This window comes from Mustela nivalis, assembly GCF_964662115.1.
Source record: "Mustela nivalis genome assembly, chromosome: 5".
NCBI classification, from domain to species: domain Eukaryota; kingdom Metazoa; phylum Chordata; class Mammalia; order Carnivora; family Mustelidae; genus Mustela; species Mustela nivalis.
Window position 1 is genome coordinate 101,780,374 of NC_139024.1, and position 25,769 is coordinate 101,806,142.

General features: G+C 38.2%; 1 protein-coding gene and 1 pseudogene across 8 annotated transcripts in view; both read right to left on the reverse strand.

Moving 5' to 3' along the window:
- Window positions 1-25,769, reverse strand: part of DST (dystonin) — a 469,472-nt gene that overhangs the window by 440,926 nt on the left and 2,777 nt on the right. The gene's annotated exons all lie outside the window — the stretch shown is intronic.
- Window positions 3,500-6,712, reverse strand: LOC309865147 (transcription factor BTF3 pseudogene; annotated as a pseudogene). Its single transcript has 2 exons — window positions 6,706-6,712; window positions 3,500-4,525 (listed from the first exon to the last, which is right to left on the reverse strand). The product of its transcript is annotated as a transcription factor BTF3 pseudogene (transcript).

Below are 25,769 nucleotides of genomic sequence, written 5' to 3' on the forward strand. Positions count from 1 at the left end.
TTTAACAAAATTCACGTTTAACATGGTCTCAATAAAAATACTAATTTTTAACTTAGAATTAGGTAGCCTGATTCTGATATTCATATAAAAGAGAAAAAAATAGTAATAGCCAAGCCAAAGAGCCTTCCAATAAGAGAAGACATATTAGGAAGCCTCAGTAATTAAAACAGACCATGATGGAGGGCCTTGTGATACTATTTATCAAAATTGAAATACTTGAAATGTTGACCCCATAATTCTTCTTTGGGGAGTTCATCTTATAGATACATACATTTGCACACATGTGAAAAGACTATGGTTTTACATTTAAGCACTGTTTGTAATAAAAATTAGAAAATGTTCAAATGTCACCAATAATGGGATAGTTAGGTAAATTATATTTTACATCCAATAGGAAACTAGGTACCTATAAAAAGTAGAGCACTCTCTATAGAAGATGCTCCAAGATACATTAAGTGAATAAAACAAGATGCAGAACAGTGTTTATTGTATGTTACTATGCATATAAAGAAGAAACACAAAATACATTTTTATTTCCTGTACAAAGAAAAATAATAATGAAAGGATTCACAAGAAACTAAGAATAGTGGTTATGTTATGTAGCATTTCCTTAAATATGAGGGATAAGAATGGCATAAAGAATTCTCACTTTTTATAGGCCTGAATTTCTCATTTTTATAGGTTTTAATTTCTGAATCATGTGAATGTTTTACCTATGCAAAAACGAAACTAAAATTAAAATAAATAGGCAATAACAGCAAATACTGCCTAACTAAATCTTTAATTTCCACAAAGAAGAGATACCAGCATACACAAAGCTCTTCCTGTTACATTTTTCAGCTATCTCAATGTCATTATTAAAATTTCATGTGTAGGGGTGCCTGGGTGGCTCAGTGGTTTAAGCCTCTGCCTTTTGCTCAGGTCATGATCTCAAGGTCCTGGGATCGAGGCCCACATCGGGCTCTCTGCTTGGCAGGGAGCCTGCTTCCCCTTCTCTCTTTGCCTGCTTCTCTGCCTACTTGTGATCTCTGTCTGTCAAATGAGTAAATAAAATCTTTTTAAATAAACAAATAAAATATCATGTGTAGAATCAAACAAACAAACAAATAACAAACCCAATTTACCCTTTGATTCTATGCACAAGTATAGTGACTTTCAGGAAAATGCAGGTATAGCCAAAGAAGAGAAAAAAAAGGAAACATCAGCACTAACGTCAATGAATGACGAATTTCTTCTCAGATCATAGAACTGTAAGATAAAGGAAAGAGGGACAGTTCTGCAAAGGTAAGGGTAGGTCTTAGTCAACTTGATTTTATTCTATTTAACCCTCTGACAGATGGGCCTCTCTCAGTCAGTTGGGTTCACTATTCTGGTTAGACTAAGCCCTTCAGAATCCATGGCCCAGAATAAGGGGCACTCCAGGCTCTGGTGGTTCCTGCGTGGATGAGGAAAACAGGTAAGGAAAGTGTGATGGTCTGCAGAACTTCTGACTCCATTTTGTCAATCTCAATACCCAGCCCAGGGCACTATGCTATAGCCTGGTTTGCAGGGTCCTGACCTTGGAATCTATTAATATAGTTGCAGCAAAGGTATTAGACTCCAGCTGCTAGAAGGATTTAAAGCAACGGTTAACAACAATGAAGGGGTAGCCTTTTACGGGTGGCCCCTCCTCTGTACCAAATGTTATCGTGAAAGCACAAAAGAAATAAAATGTGCAGACGTCATATGAGAGACTTAGGTTTCAGGCCCAGAAATCACAACAGAAGATTAAAAAAAAAATCCTTAGTTATAAAAAAATTAAAAATAAATTTCAAAAATCCTTAATTATAGGGGCACCTGGGTGGTTCAGTCATTAAGCAACTGCTTTCAGCTCAGGTCATGATCCCAGGATCCTGACCTAGTCCTGTACCGGGCTCCCTGCTTAGTGGGAAGCCTTGCTTCTCCCTCTCCCAGTCCCCCGCTTGTGTTCCCTCTCTTGCTGTCTCTCTATCAAATAAGTAAATAAAATCTTTTTTTTTTAAATCCTTAATTATAGCTCTTGTTTTGTACAAGGTCTCAATGGACAGAGTTCCGGACTTCCATACATGTTCCTTGATTTTGCTTTCCTTTGCTTTCATTCTATATGTAATAAAAGACGACAGATGGGCTTAAAATCAGTGAGTATCCATTTGAGGGTAAGAATCGACTCTTGCCTCTTGTAATTTTTTTATATCTTTGCCTGAAATTAGCTGTATGAGACCTAATTTCCTTATCACCATCATTAGTAGTCATTGTCCCAATGTCTGTTCATTTATACAAAAAGATACAGAAAGGGCAATAAAATATCCAAATAATTGCAAATGCCACTGAACAAGGACAGTAATGATGCTGAAACTGGTTACAGGCAGGCAGCTCTCAAAATATTCCTTTGTTCTGATTGAATGACATAATCTAAAATCCTGGCATGAAAACCTGTTGAGAGATGGCATTAATACACTATATGAAAGGGAAGGTTATACACACAGTCAGAAATCTGCACAGACAAACAAGCCCTTCTATTGTGGAATTCAAATTTCAGATACTTCCTGCTGCCTCCTTGTCAGTCTTTTATAAACCTGGAATGAATTAAGTTGAAGTGATTATCCTCTAATTACATCTAGCTGCATTCTTCAGTATGGAAATGACATCCTGATGGGAGATGAGGGTAGAACTTTGGGGAAGAAAGGCAAAGGGATTTTAGAAGCTGAGAGGAACTGAAGGGTAGGGCAAGTCCAGGAAATAAAATACCCTGAAGAAAGTGTTCTGGGAAGTCAATCAACCGGCATGAGAGCCCCTAGAGGAACAGAAGAATGGGAGAGAGGGAAGAGGAGGAACAGCAGAACCAAATTTCAAGTACTCTGCATTTTCTCAATATGTCCTACGGATTCCAATGATTTTACCCACTTAAGCCCATTCATCCCTTCATCAAATATTTACCACACATCAAATATTTAACAAATAGTGAGTAAGGACCCATTCTGTGCCATATCCCTCACAAGGCTGTAGAGAAAAGATAAAAACTGCAGCTGAACCTTGAACCACATGGGCTTGAACTGCACAGGTCCAGTTACACAAATGCTTTTTTAAAGATTTTATTTATTTATTTGAGGGAGAAAGTACACACAAGTGGGGATGTGTTGTTGCCTCCCTCTCCTTTTCTTTTTCCCTTGGCTTGTTTGTTTCTTACATTCCACATACAACTGAAAGCATATGGTATTTGTCTTTCTCTGACTGACTTATTTCGCTTAGCATAAACTCTCTAGCTCCATCTATGTTGTTGCAAATGGCAAGATTTCATTCTTTTTGATGGCTGAGTAGTAGTCCATTGTGTACATATACCACATCTTCTGAATCCATCCATCAATTGAGACACTTGGGCTCTTTCCATAATTTGGCTATTGTAGATATGCTACTATAGGATCCATGCTCTGCATTAGTACTTTTGTATTCTTTGGGTAAATACCTATTAGTGCCACTGCTGGGTCAGGAAGTAGTTCTGTTATTTATTGAGGAACCTCTATACTGTTCTCCAGAGTAGCTGCACCAATTTGCACTCCTACCAACACTGCAAGAGAGTTGCCCTTTGTCCACATCTTCGCCAACATCTGTTTTCTTGTGTTGTTGATTTCAGCCATTCTGACAGGTCACACAGATTTTTTTTTTATATAAATACAGTACTATAAATGTATTTTCTCTTCCTTGAATTTCTTTCTTTTTTTTTAAACTATGCAAAACTTTATTAACCTTGTTTCAAACTTTATTCCCTGACCTCTTCAGCTTAATTAGCTACAAAGAATAAATTGTACGTAAGTAAAAACTGAAAAGAGCTGCAGTGTCCAAAAGCCTTTGGCTTAAAAATATTAGACATCCAAATTTTATCAGATCCAGGAACAAAATTTTTAAAAAGCAGTCATAACATAAAATAGCAGCTCCCAGTAACTTCCTCAAATTGTATCTTCTTTAGAAGTTGACTCCAATCAGTTTTCTTCACCCTTGGAAGCTTCATCCAAATTCTCCATAAGATTTGAAGCTTCATCATCATCCTCCTCTCCAGTAGCAAGTGCTGCTTTTCTGTCCACAGACTGTGTTGGCAGAGCTTCAGCCAGTCTCCTTCAACTAGTCAGACTGTCTGCATTGGGTTGGTTGAAGATACTGGGTAACCTTTCTGTTGGCTGCTTTGTCTCAGCATGGTCTGTACTGGTGGAAATAGTCACCCCCAGGGATGCCTGAACTTTGGGGTTGTTAAAGTGGATCGCTCTTCTGGTTTGCAAACATACTCAGTTCTTTGATACTAGAGATACTGTTTATCCCTAACTTCTTTAAGGAGAACTGAAGTTTTTTTTTTTTTTTTTAATCATCTGCTATACCCTTTCTATGAACCACCTTCTTTTGGTGAGAGTTCCTTTCCCACCAATGCATGTTTGTGCTTGCAGTTTGGTGAGTTTCTCCTGGTTCATGATCGTTTCTTTCGTGTTGTTGGAGTGGAAATAGGGGACGAGGGTTGATACTCAGGGGGTGTCAGGCAGACCAGCTGAGATGAGGTGCACACATGCGGAGATGCAAGATGGTAGCTAGAGGGAAGCCAGGAGTTTTTCCTTGAATTTTCTTACTAACATGTTCTTTTCTGTAGCTTACGTTACTGTAAGGATTGTGCATATAATACATATACATAAAAAATATTAATCTACTATTTATGTTCTCAGTAAGGCTGCCAGTCAACAGTAGGCTATTAGAAGTTAAGTTCTGGGGGAAGTAAAAAATTATGCATGGATTTTCAACTGGGGTGAGGTCAGCACCCCTAACCCCCTCATTGTTCAAGGGTGAGCTGCACATATCACCTGCCTTGGGAAGACAGATGTATAAATCCCTGTATCTGGTGCCCTCATCCAGTCACAGAGAGGAGAATGTTTGAGATGATCAAGGAAGGATTGTGAGATAAAGGAAGATAAAGGAAGAAAAGAGGGGATGTTTCATCTTCATTTTTGTTTTTTTTTTTTTAAAGATTTTTTTTATTTATTTGACAGAGAGAGAAAGACACAGTGAGAGAGAGAACACAAGCAGGGGGAGTGAGAGAGGAAGAAGCAGGCTTCCTGCCCAGCAGGGAGCCCAATGTGGGGCTGGATCCCAGGATGCCAGGATCATGACCCGGGGAGCTGAAGGCAGACGCTCAGCATCTGAGCCACCTAGGCCCCCCTCATCTTCGTTTTTAAGTATGAGTGGGAGTTTGCCACACACACACACACACACAAAGAGTAGAGGAATTCCAGCACTGGAGGTAGTAGGAAAACACAGAGGGTACAGTGAACATGGAACAACTAGGCCTTGTTTGAGTTTTTAACGCATGCATTAGAAGTAAGGTGGAGCTAAGACTGAGAAAGGTATACTAATTCTGTAAGCAATGCCATTAAGCAAAAGGAGTAGAAGATCAGATCTGATTATGGATAGTTAACTCTGCCAACAATACAATAAAAGGTAAACTACAAGCCAGAGCCAAGGAGACCTGATAACAGTCTTTTTTTTTTTTTTAAGATTTTATTTATTCATTTGATAGAGAGAGATCACAAGTAGACAGAGAGGCAGGCAGAGAGAGAGAGGGAAGCAGGCTCCCTGCTGAGCAGAGAGCCCGATGCGGGACTTGATCCCAGGACCCCGAGATCATAACCTGAGCTGAAGGCAGCAGCTTAACCCACTGAGCCACCCAGGCGCCCGATAACAGTCTATTTTAAAAGCCAGTTCCTCTACTACCTCTGGCTTATGAGCTTTATATTTGTCACTATTATGTTTTATTTCATTAGAGGCTACTCATCTTTTGTGCTATTGCCCTGACCAAGTGACTATACAACTCATCCCCCAAACAGGTGCATTTTTAAGAGTGAATGGGAGCACTAATCAGACAGGATGTTAAAACAATAGGCATAAACTCAAATTTTTCCTGGGAAATAAGGCGATAAAATCTGTCCATCACTGGGGGTTGTTAGCATAACCCATATTTTGAGCCTAGGAAAAATGACAACTCTTGACTTCCTGTTTAGTTTTTGTTTTTTAAATTACTTTTTGATGAGCTCTGAGTTTACAAATTCTAGCATGTTGGCTGTAAATGGTTCATCTCAGCTGGGGCCAGCTTAATAATTTGTTGATCAACAGCCCACCAGTGCATTTCACTGTGATTATAATGGATATAGTCTCCATTATCAAAAAGAAAAGATCACCTTTTTTCTAACATCCTGGCTGGTTGCCCTCTGCAACTGAGATGTCTCCAGGCTGGCCCTTCCAACTTCAGTTAACATGTACTCAGGAAACACAAATTAATTTGAATATTAATCTTTAAAATCATACTTAGGAAAGTATATTTTCTTATAGAAAAAAATATCATATTCTAAAACCAAATATTGATATTCACTAAGATTTTCCTACTGTTTCTTTGAACAAGAGAGATAATAAAGAGTTATCTAAATATATCTAAAAAGAATTGTTTTTTTAGTTTTCTGGATTACTCCCATACACTCTCCCTATCAGCTGGCAGTATCTCTCTGTTTTTCTAAGCTACACACACTAGTTCAGCTTTAATTAAAAGGCCTGTTGCCATAGTTTCTCAGAGAACAGCTCAAGGCATGCTTGAGTCCGTTATTTTCTTGAGGTTTCTAGAGAAATTATAATGTAGCAGTAGCCAAAATTTCCTAATTTTACCTCTCATCTAGGACAGCATATGATTCAAACATATAGCTAGATACTCTGAATATCTTAAGGGAATCTAAACAACTAGGAATGTTATTAAAATGCAACCTTTGGTTTCTTCTGTTCTGCCACATCAGTAATGTAACCAGCGGCTGCATCTTCCTCAAAGAGCAGACCAAGGGGGAATTCAGCCCCTCAGTCTGCATCTGACTGTGTCTGGGGAAAACACCAGCACATGTTTCTTTCTATTAATAATGGAGAAAATACACTGTGTTTACATGTTATAATAACCATACTGTTTTATATTTCCTAATAACTCAGAAATATAAATTCCAATATGCTTAAAAAAGGAGATCTCAGAAAATAGATTAAATATTGGAAATCCACTTCTTCAAGAATTTCAAGAATTAAAAAGTGGAGCTCAGGGATCTTTATGCTTAAAGCTAAAACTTGATTCCTTCTGAACCCCACCCTGCTTTCAGACAGCAATTCTATCTCTAAGTCCCAGAGAGCAAGCTCAAAGTAACCACTCTGAGCTTTCAAGGTTAAAGAAGGTGAATAAACATGTGATCCCCATGAACCTTAGAAAAAGCAAATGGCAGTTCAGCTTGTTCAGACTCAGCCCCACTTTTCTGCTGCTAGATAGCTGTAAGCACGGACTGTGCAGGTAAAAGGCCCAGGGTTGGAATTTAGCTCTGGCAACAACCACTGTCTGACCTTGGGCAAGTGATTAAATGAGATAGGACAAATGTAAAGACAAGAAAGCTCTCAAAAAATGGCAGCTATTAGCATTTCCCCATAACTAGGTCATCTCTGGGACAGGATATAGGGCAGGAGGAGATTTCACTATTTCCAGAAGAGCCTAAAATCACCCTGCTTCCTTCGACTATCAATTTAAGAGCTCGTATAAACTACTCTATTACTGATTTTTTTTCAACGTATATACTACACAAATATTTGACTTCCACATTCTCTATCACCAACCTTCCTTTTATTTACTCTCTCTCTCTCTCTCTCTCTCTCTCTCTCTTTTTTTTTCCTGTACAAGACAAACAGAGTCTAAAAAGTTTTTGAGAGATACTAGGGCCATATTTCCAATCAGGAGAATAGAGAAATCAAAGATTTCCTATGCATGTTAGATTTATAGGTATTGGCTAATGAAAAAATGCATGGTGAATGAATGAAGTCTCCATTCTGTCGTAGCCATGTGTGCCTTTATCTTTCAATCAATAGGTTTGCATATTTTAAAAATCACATATAATATTTTCACTGATTCTCAGAACATCCTGTAAAAAGACAGAATAGGTATTGCTATTTCTGGTTTATCAAAGGAGAAAGTGAGCCTTACCAATATTAAGTGACTTACCCAAGTTAAGCTAAAAAACAGGACTTGACTTCAGGTCTTTTGACAACTAAGTCAGGGTTATTTCCACTCTATCCCTCTCAATGCAGCATGGTAAAGGCAAGCTGAGAAGCAACGCCCCAGGTAGTTTTTGTAGCCCCACATAGACGTACTTCTTCACTATTAAACAAACCTGAGACACTTCAACCTCTATGCTGCAGTAAAAGATCTGAGTCTGAGCTAGAATTTCCAGTTGTAGACTATGACTTGGGAATGACTTTATGAATTACCATTTCTCCAAGTATTACCAATAATAACAAGAATTTATCTTCATCTCACATCTGAACCATGGTGGGAACTAAAGCTCAACTCACCCTGCCAAAGGCATTACCCAGCACAAATTTTCACCTGGTAGAGATTTTCAAAAAACGACGCCAATCCTAACTAGACAAAGATATCTGGTCATCTTACTGCAGAATTCCTTAACTGACATCTATCTCTGCATGAAGAGGGCCTCCACAGGCATTTGAAAGTATGCAAGAATATATGTCTATGTACCCCTAATATTTCTAGAGAGATAGACCATAGGTTTCATAAGATTCTGACAATATCCCCCAAAGGTTGAGATACCATAGGAAGACTTCAGAACAGTAGAAATAAATCTCATTATTATAAATTAATTTTTAAACTTTTAAAGTTTCTTTTTGTATTGCAAATTTCTATTATACTGCATCACTTTTTAAAAGCTAGACAGTTTCACCAGATCTTCCCAAATATATTTGGAATTTCTTTGGAATGTCCCTATGGCAGCTTTTAAAACAAGAGGCAGGGGCACCTGGGTGGCCCAGTCTTTAAGCGGCTGCCTTCAGCTCAGGTCATGATCCCAGGGTCCTGGGATGGAGCCCCACATTAGGCTCCTGGCTTGGGGGGAAGCCTGCTTCTCCCTCTCCCACCTCCCTGCCTGTGTTCCCTCTCTCACTGTGTGTGTGTCTCTCTCTCTGGCAAATAAATAAATAAATAAGTCTTTTAAATAACTAAATAAATCTTTTAAATAAATGCATAAAACAAAACAAGCAGCAGTTACACTCTGTATCAGTCTGAAATATTTGAGAATGCCTGCTTCCTCCTTCATGCAGCTCATTGCAGGGTAGGTAGTGGCAGGAATTTATTTACTAAATGTTTGTTAATAATTCTCCAAAGTTGTTCAGTTAGTTATTTAAAACTTGTTAATGGTCTACCACCTCATTCTTAATTTGAGAATTCTTTTCTCTTTGTAAATAACAGGATAAAATGTGTACTTTTTTCTCCAAAATCTGCAGGTAGTTCTTTAATCCCAGTCTATTTAGTTTTCAGAAATTAGAAGGAAGTCCAGAATAGCCATCAAACTGGAAAATGATGAGACTGATCAGAAAAGAAAGAAAACATTTCCAAAGGAAACATACTAACATATTAGGTTACTAAAAGTATAATGATGAAATAAATGGAATCTTCAGTGTTGCATGAATTATATGCAGCAATACACGTCACTACCAGCATCATCCAAGATGGCAAAATGCTATAAGATTTCTCAAAATGTAGATAAATAAAAAGAGAAAAGCAATGGGCTCAAGATGGAGAGAGGATAGACCACTTAAAACAGATCATGGTGGGCCACCTGGGTGGTTCAATTGGTTGAACATCCAACTCCTGGTTTCAGCTCCCATCATGAACTCATGGGCTGTGGGATCAAGCCCCAGAGTCGGACTCCGCACTCAGCAGGTAGTCTGTTTGAAGAGTCTCCCTCTATCCATACTCCCCACTTGCACTCCTCCCACAACTGCCCTCTCCAAAATAAATCAATAAAATCTTTTAAAAAATAAACAAAAACCAATCACGGCTCTGGGTACAGTAAGGTAGAATAAGTGTATGTCTCCCACTGAACACATATATACAACTGAACAGAATACACTGAGCAAATTGCTCTCTGAAGACTCTGAGAAGCAACTAGTAGCAAGGGGTTTGACATGAAAAGGCCAGAATTTGAAGCACCACCAAATCAATCGTGAGTTTGCCATTTTTGGTCTTCAGTATCCCCCAGACTAAATGCAACACAGCATCACAGTCCAAAACCCAGACCTGGGTACTGAGGCTCAGACAGAGAGAATTCTAAGAGAAGGTCCTTTCAGACTTGAGTGAGAAAGGGAGTGTAGAAATCCCCCATTTTTTCTTCTGAGTTCTTCAGAGCCCCAGCCCTTCAAGCAATCCCACAGGCAGTGACATTAGAAGTCCCAACAGTATAGGAACCAAAACTCTTAGGAAGGAAACCTTCCTCTCTGATCCCAAGAGAGTGGGGTCATCTCTCACCACTATAATATATACCCTATGTTTTCCTGCCACCTAGCCCTGGATGCAAGCATAGTCACAGAAGTATGCAACAGAACAAAACAATGAAAGCCCCAACTTTCTGCCTAGCCATAAGAAAAAAGAAATCTGAGGGGCGCCTGTGTGACTCAGCTCAGGTCATGATTCCAGGGTCCTGGGATCGAGCCCTGCATTGGGCTCTGTGCTCAGCAGAGAGCCTGCTTCTCTCTCTCCCTCTGATTGCTGCTCTGCTTACTTGTGCTCTCTCTCTATCTCTCTGTCAAATAAATAAATAAAATCTTTTAAAAAAAGAAAAAGAAAAAAGAAATCTGAAAGTACTATTAAACCAACAAATTAAACAATTTAGATGAAATGAACAAATCCGTAGAAAGATACAAATAATAAAACTAACTCAAGAAGAAATAGAAAATCCAAATAGGCATATAAAAAGTAAAGAAATTAAATACTTAAACTTTAAATTAGTAACTTAAAATATTCCCACAAAGAAAACACCAGCCCCATATGGCTCCATTGATGAGCCCTATTAATACTTAGAATACCAATAATGCATATCCTCATAAAATAAAGAAAAACTCAAAATGGATCATAGATTACATAAGAACCAGAACTAGAAAATTTCTAGGAAAAAAAATTTTTTTTCATGACCTTGAATGTGGCAGAGTTCTTAGACATGATACCATAAAGAGAAACAATTGATAAGTTAGACTTAATGAAAAACATAAAAGTTTACACTTAAAAAGATACTATTAAGTGGGACTCCTGGGTAGCTCACTTGGTTAAGCATCTCCCTTTGGCTCAGGTCATGATCCCAAGGTCCTGGGATGGAGTCCTGCATCAGCCTCCTTGCTCAGCAGAGAGCCTGTTTCTCCCTCTGCCCCCCTTGCTTGTGTGAGCCCTCTCTCTCTCTCTCTTTGTCAAATAAATAAATGTTTTTTTCTAAAGATACCATTAATGAATACCATAAATGAAAAGACAAACCACAGACCATAAGTAAACATTCATATATCCCATGCTGTTAAAGATGAAGGGAAGGAGGATATGAAACTCCTAAGTATATCTGGAAAGCAATCTGCCCCCAGAAGTGGTAGTGATGTTCCACAGAAAAAAGTAAAACTTGTTGCTGATGAAGATGAAGATGATGAAGATGATGATGATGATGATGATGATTTTGATGATGAAAGTACTAAAGGAAATGTCCCAATAAAGAAATCTGTATGAGATACCCCAGCCAAAAAAAGCACAAAAATCAATCCAGAATAGTAAAGACTCAAGACCATTAATACTAAGATCAAAAGGTCAAGAATTCTTCTAAAAACAAGGGGAAAAAAACCTTAAAACACGGAAAGGACCTAGTTCCACAGAAGACATTACAGCAAAATGCAAACGAAAAGAGAAAAAGGTGTTTAACTTCCCTAAGTGGAAGCCAAAGTCATCATTTACGTGAAGAATTGCTCTGGATGACTGACCAAGTGACTTATTCAAGATCTCTGGCAGTGGAGAGGTTTCTGTAAAAATCGAAGCAGTTTGTTAAAATTTTCCCATCTTATTTCATTGCTGTAAAAGTTTCTACCTGGCCATCCTTTTTACAAGGCAGAGTAAAAATTTCCCTAATGTGTCTGTTAAATGTAGTCCAGGTTCCATTGCCAAGACTGTGTTGTCCAAAACGCCTGTTTGATTTTTAGAGATGGGACCCCACCCTTTACTTGGTTTTAAGTAAGTGTGGAATGTTACAACAGGATATAGTAGTAGTCCTTGTCTGACAAATGGAAATGGTGGGAGACAAAAATATCCATATAAAATAAACTCAGGGGGCGCCTGGGTGGCTCAGTGGGTTAAAGACTCTGCCTTTCGGCTCAGATCATGATCTCAGGGTCCTGGGATCAAGCCCGGCATCTGGCTCTCTGCTAAGCAGGGAGTCTGTTTCCCCACCCCACCCCCTGCCTGCCTCTCTGACTACTTGTGATTTCTGTCTGTCAAATAAATAAATAAAATCTAAAAATAAATAAATAAAATAAACTCAGTATTTTCACAAAATAAAAATTAAAATGGCCAACGATTTGAACCATTTGAACATGAAAAGATGCTCAAAGTCATGAGGCATTAAAAAAAAAAGTCCTGGGGCTCCTGGGTGGCTCAGTGGGTTAAGCCGCTGCCTTTGGATCAGGTCATGATCTCAGGGTGCTGGGATCGAGTCCTGCATCGGGCTCTCTGCTCAGCGGGGAGCCTGCTCCCCTCTCTCTCTCTGCCTGCCTCTCCATCTACTTGTGATTTCTCTCTGTCAAATAAATAAATAAAATCTTAAAAAAAAAAAAGTCCTGAGGCATTAGAGAAATCCAAATTAAAATTACAGAATACCATTTTAGACCCATTAGAATGGCTATAATTAAAAAGACAATAACAAGTACTTCCAAAGACGTGAAGAAACTAGAACCCTAATACACTGATTAAATTGTACAGCCACTCTGGAAAACAGTTTGACAATTTCTTTAAAAATCAAACATACACTTATCACGTAAACAAAAAAAGAAATATTTACCCAAGATAAATGAAAACATATGTCCACACAAAGATTTTAAGCAAATATCCATAGCAGCATTATTTATAACAGCTAAAAACTGGGGAGAAAAATGCAAAGTCCATTAACTGGTGAATGGGTAAGCAAAGTGCTCCATATTCAGAGAATGGAAGGCTATTCAGCAATAAAAATGAACAAACTACTGATACGTGCTACAATACGGATAAACTGCAAAAACATCAGGTCACAGGAAAAAAGCCAGATGCAAAAAGACTACTAACTATATGATTCCACTTATATTTAATGTCCAGAATAGTCAAATCAATGATTTGTGGTTTTGTGAGGTAAGGGGTGGGAACCAGAATTAAAAGTAAAAAGGCATACAAAATCTATCTGGGGCAATAGAAAATACCCTAAAACTGGTAGTTATATGTCAAAAAATGGAAAAATTAAATCAGGGCTAGAAATTTCAGGGGAAAGTAATTTCCATATATATGAAATCCAAGATGTTGGGAAAGACTGTCCAGGGAAAACAACAGAAAAAGCTTAAAATGAGTGTTTTTAAGGAGAGTAGTATCAGCACACCAGAGATAAGTCAAAAGATTTTCTATGGTAGATTGCAAATGTGGCCACAATACTTTCAACTCCTCCTGTTATGACTCTATTCCCCCCACACCTATGACTAACTGTGGCCAAAACAACATGTAAGCAGAGACATTGTACTTATAAGTTCAGGACCTAACCCACAGAAGTCTCACTTATTCCATTCTTGCTGCTTTTGGAACCCAAATCTAGCCACAAGTAAACCAACCTGGGTCGCCTTGCTGGAAGAGGCGAGACCTGTAAAGGAAAACACAGTTTGCCTGAGGCTGACCAAAGACACATGAGGGAGTTCCAGCTGTGATAAGCCAAGCCTGACTCACACCAGAACAGCTGCCCAACTGGGCACAGCCCAAGCTGCCAATCCCCAGAATCATGAGCTAAATAGTTAATGTTTCAAGTAATTTGTTACAAAGAAGAATGTTTCAAGTAATTTGTTACAAAGAAGAAGCTAATTGATATACTAAAAAAGAACACACATGACTGCTGGATTACACAATGAACCAAATGACTGGGGTCTATGAAGATGTCCAATAAGGACAGGCCTCCTAGGCATAGAAATAGAAAAGTAGTCCATGAGATTGACTCGGGTCTGGGAATTATCAAAGTCACTGGTGGCAGAGCAAGTAACTGCTTGAACGAAGAGAGAATAACAGTAAAAGCTTCTCTATATTGTTGATGAATGGTCTATACTGAGCAGAAATGCAAGTGAAGTTGTCAGAAAATGTTGATAGGCTGAAAGCCAGGGAAGATTTAGGCCCAAAGGTCCTGACAAAGATAAGATTGAAACTCACTGTGTGATGAGAGGTACCTCGCTGGCTCAGTCAGGAGAGCCTGTGGCTCTTGATCTTGGAGTAGTGAGTTCAAGCCCCAGGTGTGGAGGAGAGTTTACTTAAAATTTTAAAAAATATATTTTTTTAAGCGCATGATGAGGTGAAAAGACAGGAGATTGTATAGAGAGAGGTATTTCAGAATTCAAGATTTGGAGGTTAGCGTAGTTCTAAGACATGATGAAATATGCACAGGATGGGTACCTGAAGGGCTATAAATAAATATTTGTCCATTTCGCCTTAGTTGTCGAGTTATACAAAATAGTCTCTCATTCTTTTAATGACTGTAGGTTCCATAGTTACAAACTCCCTTCCATGTATCATATCAGTAATTTTTTTGTTTCTTTCTTGATCAGTCTAGCTAGATATTTAAACACTTGGTTGATATTTTCAAAGAACCAACTTTGGCTTTCTTCATTTTCTCTCTATTTCATCAATGTCTGCTCTTTATTATTTCCTTCCTTCCACTTATTTTGTGCTTACCTTTTTTATCCTCTAGCTTCTTAAAGTAGAAAATTTGTTAGATTTTAGATATTTCTTCTTTTCTAAAATAAGCAATTAAAGCTATGTATTTTCCTCTAAGCACCACTTTGGCTGCACTCCACTATTTTTATTTAAGATTTTATTTTTTTAAGTAATCTCTACAACCAAACAGAAATAGGAGAAATCCTATTTATCCCTTTAATTTCAATAATTTTTACTCCAAGTATTTTGAGGTTTTGTTATTGGATACCTACACATTTATAACTATGTCTCCCAGAGAAATTAGCTCTTTTATCATTATGGAACATCCCTCATTATCTGTTTGTCTTAGTATCTATTTTATCTAATATTAATATGACCACTCTTACCTCTTTTTTATCATATGCATGATTTATTTTTATTTATTTATTTATTTTCCCCATCCATTCACTCTCAGTCTAACTGAGAGTATAAGTATATCTCTTATAAACAGCATATAGTCAGGTCTCACTATGTATACATTCTGATAATCTGTCTCTTTAAAAAAAAAAAAGATTTTTTTAAATTTATTTGACAGAGATCACGAGCAGGCAGAGAGGCAGGCAGAGAGAGAGGGGAAGCAGGCTCCCTGCCGAGCAGAGAGCCTGATGCAGGGCTCAATCCTAGGACCCTGAGATCATGACCTGAGCTGAAGGCAGAAGCTTAACCCACTGAGCCACCCAGGTGTCCCTCTGATAATCTATCTCTTAACCAGACTGTTTAATCCATTAATATTTAACACAATTATAATATGGATTTAGGTCTACCATTTCAGATTTTATTTTCAGCCTGTCCCTTCTGTTTTTTGTCCCTTTCTTCCTTCATTTCTTCCTTCTTTGGATCATTTGGATATTTTTTAGAGTTTAATTTGGGTTTATCTATTATAAATAAATAAATCAAAATATCATTATTTTTTATTGGTTGCTCTGAGAATTAAAATGTGCATTCTTAACTTTTCATTCTACTTAGTTAATATACTACTTCATATAAAATGTAAAAATGTTGCTCTCATACAGGGAGTCCACTTATTTCCCTGTACTTGCCTACACTATAGCTGTCAAACTTCTATCTATACATCATACATCCCACAAGACAATGTTATAATTTGTGCTCTAAACAATTATATGGGGTGCCTGGGTGACTCAGTGGGTTATGCCTCTGCCTTTGGCTCAGGTCATGATCTCAGGGTCTGGGATCAAGGCCCATATCAGACTCTCTACTCAGCAGGGAGCCTGCTTCCCCCTCTCTATCTGCTTGCCTCTCTGCTTACTTGTGCTCTCTCTCTGGCAAATAAATAAATAAAATCTTTACAAAATAAAATATAATTTAAAATAAACAATTATATGTATTTTAAAGAAATTAAAAGGAATGAAATGGAATTATATATTTACAATGGTATTTGATATTTCTTATGTTCTTTTTTTTTTAAGATTTTATTTATTTGACAGACAGAGATCACAAGTAGGGAGACAGGCAGACAGAGAGAGTGGGGGAAGCAGGCTCCCCACAGAGCAGAGAGCCCGATGTGGGGCTCGATCCCAGGACCCTGGGATCATGACCTGAGCTGAAGGCAGAGGCTTTAACCCACTGAGCCACCCAGGTGCCCCCGATGTTCTTTATTCAAATTACCACCACATTTCTCAAAAATGGTTGTACAGAGATTACCAAACCACAACATTTGGCTCTCATCTGGCAAGAATGCATAAATTACACATTAACACTGCCCTGATCTTTTTTCTTAAGGTCATGATAGTTAAAACAATACCACTTGGCACCAATGTAATTGTAAACAAAACAGAAATTCAGGCACTAGAACTGAGTGACAATACCAGTGATAGGGTAGATTGGATACAAGACAATTCAGAATAAACTTACATTGATTTTTTCATATTATAAATTGGAGTAAAAACATTAAATATTAAAATTTTTGTTCAAAACTCTCACATCCAAGTATACAAATCCCTTCAATAATGAATAAAAATGTCAGGGAATATTTTCAACTCTTTTAAAAGTGCCTGAATCTGTGTATTTTCAAAGTAAACACACAAAGTTAACTAAGGCATAACTGTATTTCTGAAATAAAAAATGAAAACCATCTATTTCCCTTTTAGTAAAGACAGAGGAATATTTGGAAAGTTACAGAATCCATGAAAATTAAGAATTAAACTGACTTTATAAAGAAAACAGCAGGGTGTCCACATGGTGCAGTCAATTAAGCATCTGATTCTGTTTTGGCTCAGGTCCTGATCTCAGGGTAATGGGACTGAGCCCAGCATCAGGCTCCAAGCTCAGTATGGAGTCTGCTTGGAGTCTCCCTCTCCTTCTGCCCCTCCCCTCCTTTCTATCTCTCTAAAATAAATAATAAATCTTTATAAGAAAAGAAAGGAAAACAGGGTGCCTGGGTGACTCAGTTGGTTAAACTTTTCCTTTCAGCTCAGGTCACAGTCTCAGGATCCTGGGATCGAGCCACGCATCAGGCTCTCTGTTCAGCAGCGAGTCCGATTCTCCCTCTTCCTCTCCCTCTGTGATTTCTCTCCCTCTCTACCAAATAAATAAATAAATAAATAAATAATCTTTTGAAAAATAAGTGTAATAAATTTTAAAAAAGAAAACATCGAGTATTCATTCATTTAGCAAACCTTTACCGAGCTTTATTCAGTGCCAGACACTGAGCTAAGAACTAGCGATTTAGACTACCTTCAGGATATTCACAATCTTACAGAAGAGGTGAACAAAGAACTCAATTATTATTATCAACAGGGAACTAGGAAAGTTACCTGGAAGAAATTACCTACAAGCTAAGTTTCAAAGGGAAATCAAGAGTTAGCCTTTTGTGCCTGAGTATTTTTGTTTTTGCTGTCTGTGGGCGGACAATGAGAGAAATGGAAAAGAGAAAGAGGCTTTCTCAGTTGGAAATAACATGGACAAAAGAATAATACTAAAAGGTCACAATCTGTTTGGAGAATTAAAAATGTGGACAAATGGTCAGACTAGAACTATCAAAAACACATCAGGATAGGAACCATCCTGATGTCATATTGAGAAAGTCGAACTTGGGGCACCTGGCTGGCTCAGTCCGTGGAGCATGCACTCTTGATCTCCAGGTTGTACTTCCAGCCCCCACATCGGGTGCAGAGATTACTTAAAAATAAAAATAGAAAAGGAATGTTGAACTTAATTGACTTGGAGACAGTGGGAGGCCACTGAAGGACTTGAAGTAGCGGAGGAATATGGCTTACACAACCTTTCTGCCTTGAATACCTCTACAACAGAAGCTAGGAAAAATAAAAGCTCACATCCCAAGCTTCCCTTGCAGAGGGAAGTGTAAGAAGAAACCTAACTGGAAGGGCTTCTGGCAAAAATTTTGATTTCCTGATGAATATCCTTCCTTGGCTAGCTCTATCCCTTCCTCTCCTTCCCCCCTTGAATTTGGGCATGATGTCTGCAGCTGTGCCAGCCATCCTACAACCATGAAGCTCAAGCAAAACCTGCAGCATCTCTAGACTTCTTGCTGTGAGAGGATATAAATCCCTGTTTATTGATAATCCATTTTTATGTTGGGGTTACTTGAATATGAAGGTCTCCCTTAATAATAAAAGTCTTAAGAATTTATATTTTATGAGGCACCTTAAGAATTTGTATTTTATGGGTGGCTCAGTCAGTTGGGTGGCCAACTCTCAGCTCAGGTCTCGATCTCAGGGTCTTGAGTTCAAAATCCATGTTGGGCTCCATGCTTGGCATGGAGCCTACTTAAAAAAAAAGAAAAAGAATTTTTATTTTTGAATGATTCTTACTAAATTAGTGCATGTGGATTGAAAATGGGGAGGCAGAGGGACTGGTCTGGAGACCTATTATTATAGGGTCTGAACCAAGGTAACCATAATGGATGTAGTAAGGGAGGCAGACTCCAGAGATTTGAAAGAGGACAGGATGGACAGGAAGGGATCTGCCATCTCTTCCAGATTTCTGGCTTGAGCAGCTGCAGAGGGTAGGGGTGAGGGCAGTGCCACTCCCCAAAACAGTGGCAGATAGGATTTGGAACTGACAAGTTCAGTGTTCAGTCTGAGATACCTATGGTACCTCCACGTGAAAATGAGGGGAAAGCAGCTAACTGTCGGTAGCTGGAGGTCAAGGGTGAAGTCTGAATTTGAGATACAGATTTCTGAGTAACCACTGTATGTGGGTAAACTAAAACAGTAAGTATGCTTAGATCCTACAAGTAGAGTTGAAATAGGGTGGGCAAAAATGAGGCCCGGCTCATCTATGAAGACAAAACATAGCTTAGTAGTTCTTAAGGTTGGGGATGGAGGATGGAAGTAGGAGAGGGGCATAGGGAGTGACTGCTTATCGGCATGGGGTTTCTTTTGACAGCAATAAAAATGTTCTAAAATTAAACTGTGTGATGGTTGCACAACATTGCAGATACACTAAAACTCACTGAACAGTATATTTTAAATAGGTGAACTGTATAGCATGTGAATTATAGCTCAATAAAGATGTTAAAGATAACTGGGCCCAATGCAGAACCAGGGGAACATCAACATTATCAGTGGGAGGAGGATCCAGTGCAGGAACAGAGGGAACCATGGCCAGAAAATGGAGTAAAATTAAGAAGATTGTCCAAAAACCTGGGAGAAAGCTTTCAAAGAGAGATCAGGGGCCAAGAGTGTCAAATACAAGATACGTGATTAAGTTAAAGACTGAAATATTTGGGGGCACCTGGGTGGCTCAGTCGTTAAGCATCTACCTTCAGCTCAGGTCATGATCCCAGCCCCACGTCAGGCTCCCTGCTCAGCCGGAAACCTGCTTCTTCCTCTCCCACTCCCCATGCTTGTGCTCCCTCTCTGGCTTCCTGAGATAAATAAATAAAATATTTTTAAAACAAAAAAGACTGAAATATTTGATTGAACAACTGGGAACTCATTGTTGAGCTAAGAGTGAATGATTTTAAGTAGTAGTAAGAGAAGCCAGATTACACAAAGTTGAGAAATAAATGAGAGATGAGAAACGGAAGGTAACAAAACTCTTTCAGGAAACTTCTCTCCCCAAGAGAAGACCTGGTGGTATAAGGAGCTTTGTATTGCTTTCAAAAGGCAGCACATAGCAACCACTCCGGAAAAGAGTGTGGAGTTTCCTCAAAAAGTTAAAAATAGAGCTACCCTATGACCCAGCAATTGCATTACTAGGTATTTATCCAAAGGATACAAACATAGTGATTTGAAGGGACACATGAACCCGAATGCCAAACTATGGAAAGAGCCTAGATGTCTATCCACAGATGAATGGATAAAAAAGATGTGGTCCAAATTTACAGTGGAATATTACTCAGCCATCACAAAGAATGAAATCTTGCCATTTGCAATGACATGGATGGAACTATAAGGTATTACGTTAAGTGAAATAAGTCAAAGAAAGACAAATACCATATGATTTCACTCATTAGTGGAGTTTAGGAAACAAGATAGATGAACATAGGGGAAGGGAAGGAAAAACAAAATAAAAGAAAAACAGAGAAGGATACAAACCATAACAAACTCTTAACTATAGGGAATGTGCTGGAAGGGAGATGGGTGGGGCATGGGGTAACTGGGTGAGGGCGTTATGGAGGACATCTGATGGAATGAGCACGGAGCATTGTATGCAACTGATGAATCACTGAACTCTACTTCTGAAACTAATAATATAGTATGTGTTAATTAAATAGAATTTAAATTAAAAAATTTTTTTTAAAAGACAGCACATATGATGCTTATGTGTTACGGAAAGGAGCCCGCAAGGAGGGAGCCGGACAAAATAAATGAGGAGGGAATGATTCATGGAAAAACATCTCCAAGAGTCGGGAAGAAAAGGAATTCAAGAATAAGAATGAAATATGACAACGAATGACAGATGGGTTTTTCTGTTGGACTGGGAGGGAAGTTTAAGATACACTTAGTTGGTAGGAGCAAAAAGTTTAAAGTGCTATTGCTTGGGGGACCTGGGTGGGTCAGTTGGTTAAGGGTCTGCTTAACCCTGATCTCAGGGTCCTGGGATCAAGCCCCAAGTCAGGTTCCCTGCTCAGTGGGGAGTCTGCTTGTCCCTCTCCCTCTGACCCCCTCATCCCTGCTCATGCTCTCTCTCTCTCTGCTCTCTCTCACAAATAAATAAATAAATAAACTAAGTGCTATTGCTTGATGGCATCGATGTTCTCTGTGAGTTAGCAGACAGAAGTCACTGGCCAAGGGTGAAGGAGTAGGCTTGAGAATTTGAGGAGGACATAAATAAACACCTAGAACAATTCTTACGGGAGACAAATTTGCCAGGAAGAAGTTTAAAAGCAGAGGCATATTTGAATACTTTTAAAAAATGTAATATATTTCAAAGCTGATAAAAACCACCTGGTGTATAACTAATTACCTACAAATTTATTATACTTTGCATTAGAATTTGTAATGCCCACACTGAACACATGAGCCAGATGTCACAAATGTCAGACATATGGTGTCTGAACTCAAAATACAATCCAATGATACTTGAGCGCTGGACCTGAAAAACATGGTATCCTGCAAAAGCACAGCTTCAGGGTGACCAGAAAGCCACACATCCAGTCATTCTCCTAGGACCTTTGCAGTAGTAGTGGACATGACTTCCCATTCTCCCTAAGTGTGGAAAGAAGAGTGAGGGGACTGTTTCACTATAGTTTCCAGAAAAAAAATCAAAAAGCAATTTTTTTTTTTTTTTTTTTTTTTTGCTTCTCCTGAGAGGGCTCATAACAGGTGACCTCCTACAGTGTTCAAATAAAATAATGTTATGTAAGGGCCTTTGCCAACTATCAAGTAGTATACGAAAAATATTTTTATTATAGCTGGCATTCATTTATATTTCTTTACAGATTTAAGGGAATGTAGAGCTAGGAACCCTTTTTTTCTAATCATATTGGCATACTCCGAGCTCTGAAAACAGCCATGTGCTTTCCTAAATCTTTGCCTATCCCCATGCGCTCTGCTGGGAGGTTGCTCTCATTCCTCTCTGTCTAGCCAGATACTACCCAACCTGCATGTTTCAGCATAAATATCACTGCCCCTTGGAAGGCTTTTCTGATCACCCTAGCTAGAAGCAGTCACTTCACCAGAATTATTCCAACCATTCCTTTTCTTTTTTAAGATTTTATTTATTTATCTAATTGAGAGAGAGAGAGCATGTGCAAGGTGCGAAGGCATAGAGAGACAGGGAGAAGCAGATTCCCCACGGAGCAGAGAGCACAACACAGGAATCTATCCCAGGACCCTGGGTTCATGAACTGAGCCAAAGGCAGACACTTAACTGACTGAGCCTCCCAGGCTACCCCACCAACCATTCCTTTTCTATACATAATTTACTTGTATTTTTGTTAATTATATCTTCATCTTTGCCTTAATCTCCTAGAAGGCAGGAATCGTGTTTTACAAAATGCCTTTTTAGCATGATGCTTCGCACATAGCACAAACATGGCCTTCACTTCTGGAAAGGGCTTCAGCGACCATCCTCGTGTTATCAGTGAGACTCTAAGTCTCAGAGACACTAAGAACTTGACCAAGATCACACAGTTAGAGGCACAGCTAAAACCCAAAATCAGGATTCGAACTCTATTTTCATATTCCTTTCATTAAACCAAGACTTGCAATTAGACTAGTTCTATTTTATAAACCAAATCTCAAAAAAGAGTCATTCTTGAGCCTTAAGATTATACAAAGATTGGGGCACCTCGGTGGCTCAGTGGGTTGAGCCTCTGCCTTCAGCTCAGGTCATGATCTCAGGGTCCTGGGATCAAGCCCTGAGTCGGGCTCTCTGCTCAGCCGGGAGCCTGCTTCCTCTCTCTCTTTGTGCCTAGCTCCCTGCCTACTTGTGATCTCTCTCTGTGTCAAATAAATAAATAAAATCTTAAAAAAAAAAAAAAAAAAAAGATTACACAAAGATTCAAACTTCTCTGGAAAACTCTTATTTCAACTTTCATCTAGATTGCATTTAATTGGCTTGGATTGCATGGGGGGAAATCGGGCTTCTCTTCTTTCTTTTCTTTTTTTTTTTTTTTTTTTGTCCTTTTAGCACTCTGTTTTGTTGCCATGTATCTAAAGCAAGGATAAATTATATGGTAGTGGTGAATGCTGGCTGAATAAAGCCCTGTGAACAGGGTGAATTTGTCTTTTTTACAAATATATTGGCTGTACTTGTATACCCTGGCCTTTGATGCTTTTGCCACATTTGTGATTCACAGTTGGAAGCAGCACAGCAGTTCAGTTACCGTAACAGAAGAAACTAGCAACTATAATATTTCAGTACTGATATAGGAAATGACCTAGAAATAATTGTCAAGGGCAGAGGCTATACCTCAGACCTTCTGTTAGCTCTACTATCTAACATCACATGTTGTACAGAAAAAAAAGGAAATTTATTTGTTTTGAAAATAATTGCATGAAGATAAATGAATCATGTGTAGAGTTCAATTTTAACTGATTTAATGATAATAAATTAATTTAGACCTAGAATTTAACTCTAGGCAAAGAATTTATTTATAAAGATAACCCAATTATAAAAGAGAGCTAAATAACAAACTATCATTTTCTGTAATGCACTAAATTGGGCAATTCTCAATGAAATATGCACATTTAATAAGAAGTTATGAAATATGGTTATTTTGCTGACTATTCTTGCATCATTTGATAAAGGTTCACTCTGGGAATATAATGAGGCCAAGAGAGTTTATGTGGAACATCCTTTCATCTAGGATAACTTGGATAATCACTGAAAAAGCCTAAAGGATTAATCTATTCTGCTTTGTAAGAAATGTCCATTAACAATGCACTCAACTTAGCTTGCCCCTTTCATTGAGAATGTTGGGCATATTATTCCCTGAGCTAGGAGTGACACAGTTAACCACAGGGCAGACAAAATGTAGCCAGGGAGTTCTTGTCTTACTCAGTCCTTATCTTGCTATATGACTCTTTGGGAACTGCTTAATTTAACTCTTTTGGTTCCTTTACCTGAAACGGGAAGTGAAGATATTTACTCAAATCCTGATAGACATAAAACACACTCTTCCCCCTCCCTGTGTGAAACAAGGCTTCCCTTATTCCACTGAGTTGATGAATAGGGATCATTTACCACTGTTCACTCTGGGTATTCTCACAGGACATTATAATTGTCTTCATTGAAGTACTCCCAAGACTCTTTCTTGAAATCTAATGGTACCTCAATTACGCATATCACTTTCTGAAATTTCCTTAAAATCAGGATTGTCATTGCCCAATTTTCACCACAGGAATCCAGGGAAACAGTTAACCATTGTGTGAAGTCACAGCATAAGACATAAATCCTCAGAAAAAGTACCCTTCTTAGATACCCAGATTAAACACCTGCTTTCTACACTGAGTCCTACTTCAATGTGAAGTTACTTCTCTTCATTAGCTGTTTATGACCAAAAAAAAAAACCCAAAAACTACACAAGTTCTTTATATTCATACATAAAACACATATTTCTATCTATCTCATTGGGTTTTTATAACTGTCAGTGAGCTGGAGTTACAGTCTTCAGTTACTTGGCTGGGTTAATAGTTTCACATTCTCACATGCTATTATTAAAATTCAGAGGTCTATCAAGTCAGTAAAGATGAATTTACAAGTGTATCAAAATCAAAAGGGCTGATAGGTGGTTACAGTTTCAAAACATCTTATAAACATGGATATTATTTAGTTATTGCTTCATGAGGAAGAAACTGCTACATGTTGAAGAAATGTGTATATTATATACTTAGTGAAGAAAACAAAGCTGGAGCTCCTCAGACAAGAGATGTACTTTCTTCACAAAGCAGAGAGGGTTCTGATACTAGGGTCTTTCCCCCTGGACAAGTAATTCTCTGACTAAGGAACATCCTGCAATTTCCAGTCCAGTTGGACTCCTTCCTGGGCACGTAGGTAGCAGAAGCATTATTCTCTGCCAGGAAAAGCAGCATGGGCCTCACAAACTTCTTCACATGTTCAAGGGCTTTCCCAAAGCTCGTTCACGTTCCAAAATGAGTCAGCACATCCTAAACTCATCTTCCTCATTTCACCACTACGGAAATGCTGAAAGTGAATTATCTACTTACTGAGACTGGAATGAGAAAGGCACCTAATTTCTTAGTCCAATATGATTATGACTTATCAAAAATCGAAACAATTTCTTTGAGAAATATTTTTGCAGCAGCTATTACTAAAAAGCAGTAAGAATATCCATTATGCTGCTCAAATTCTAATTTTTTAAAATGATGAAATCCAAAATATTCAGAGGTAATTCTCTAGGAGAAAATCCTTCTAGAAATGGAATTTTGAGAAAAGGGGAGAAGAAAAAATAATTTCCAATGTTTTCTTCATAGGGAGATGTTTTATTTGTGGTGAAATATGGAAATATTTTACCAGTGAAGAAAACAGTGAGGAAATATGACATTTTCATACAACACAGTTTCAAGATTTTCACTTATAAAACAACATTCTTTAAGTAGTTTATCAAAGAAATTTGATACAAAAAGGAACATAAGTAGCCCACCAACAAATTAAGCCAATATTGTATTTAATTTCCTGAGAAAAAAATATTTTATTTCTTTTTTTTAATAGCTCCACACCCAAGATGGGGTCCAAACCCACAACCCCAAAATCAAGACTCAGCATTCTCCACGGACTGAGTCAGTGAGTCACACTGAAGAAAAAATATTCTAAGCAAATACATTTTGTTATAATTAGTGACTTACATTTTTAATACAAACTCCAGGACAATTTTTACAAGCTAGAAAGAGATTCAGCAAATGTTGAATTCCACGCAATGTCCTGAGAATGTGCACTTTCTTTGGTTACCAAATCTTGGTCAGGAACTGGCACACACTGAGAAATTTTTCATTCATTCAATAAATATTTCGTAAGGACCCACTATATACCA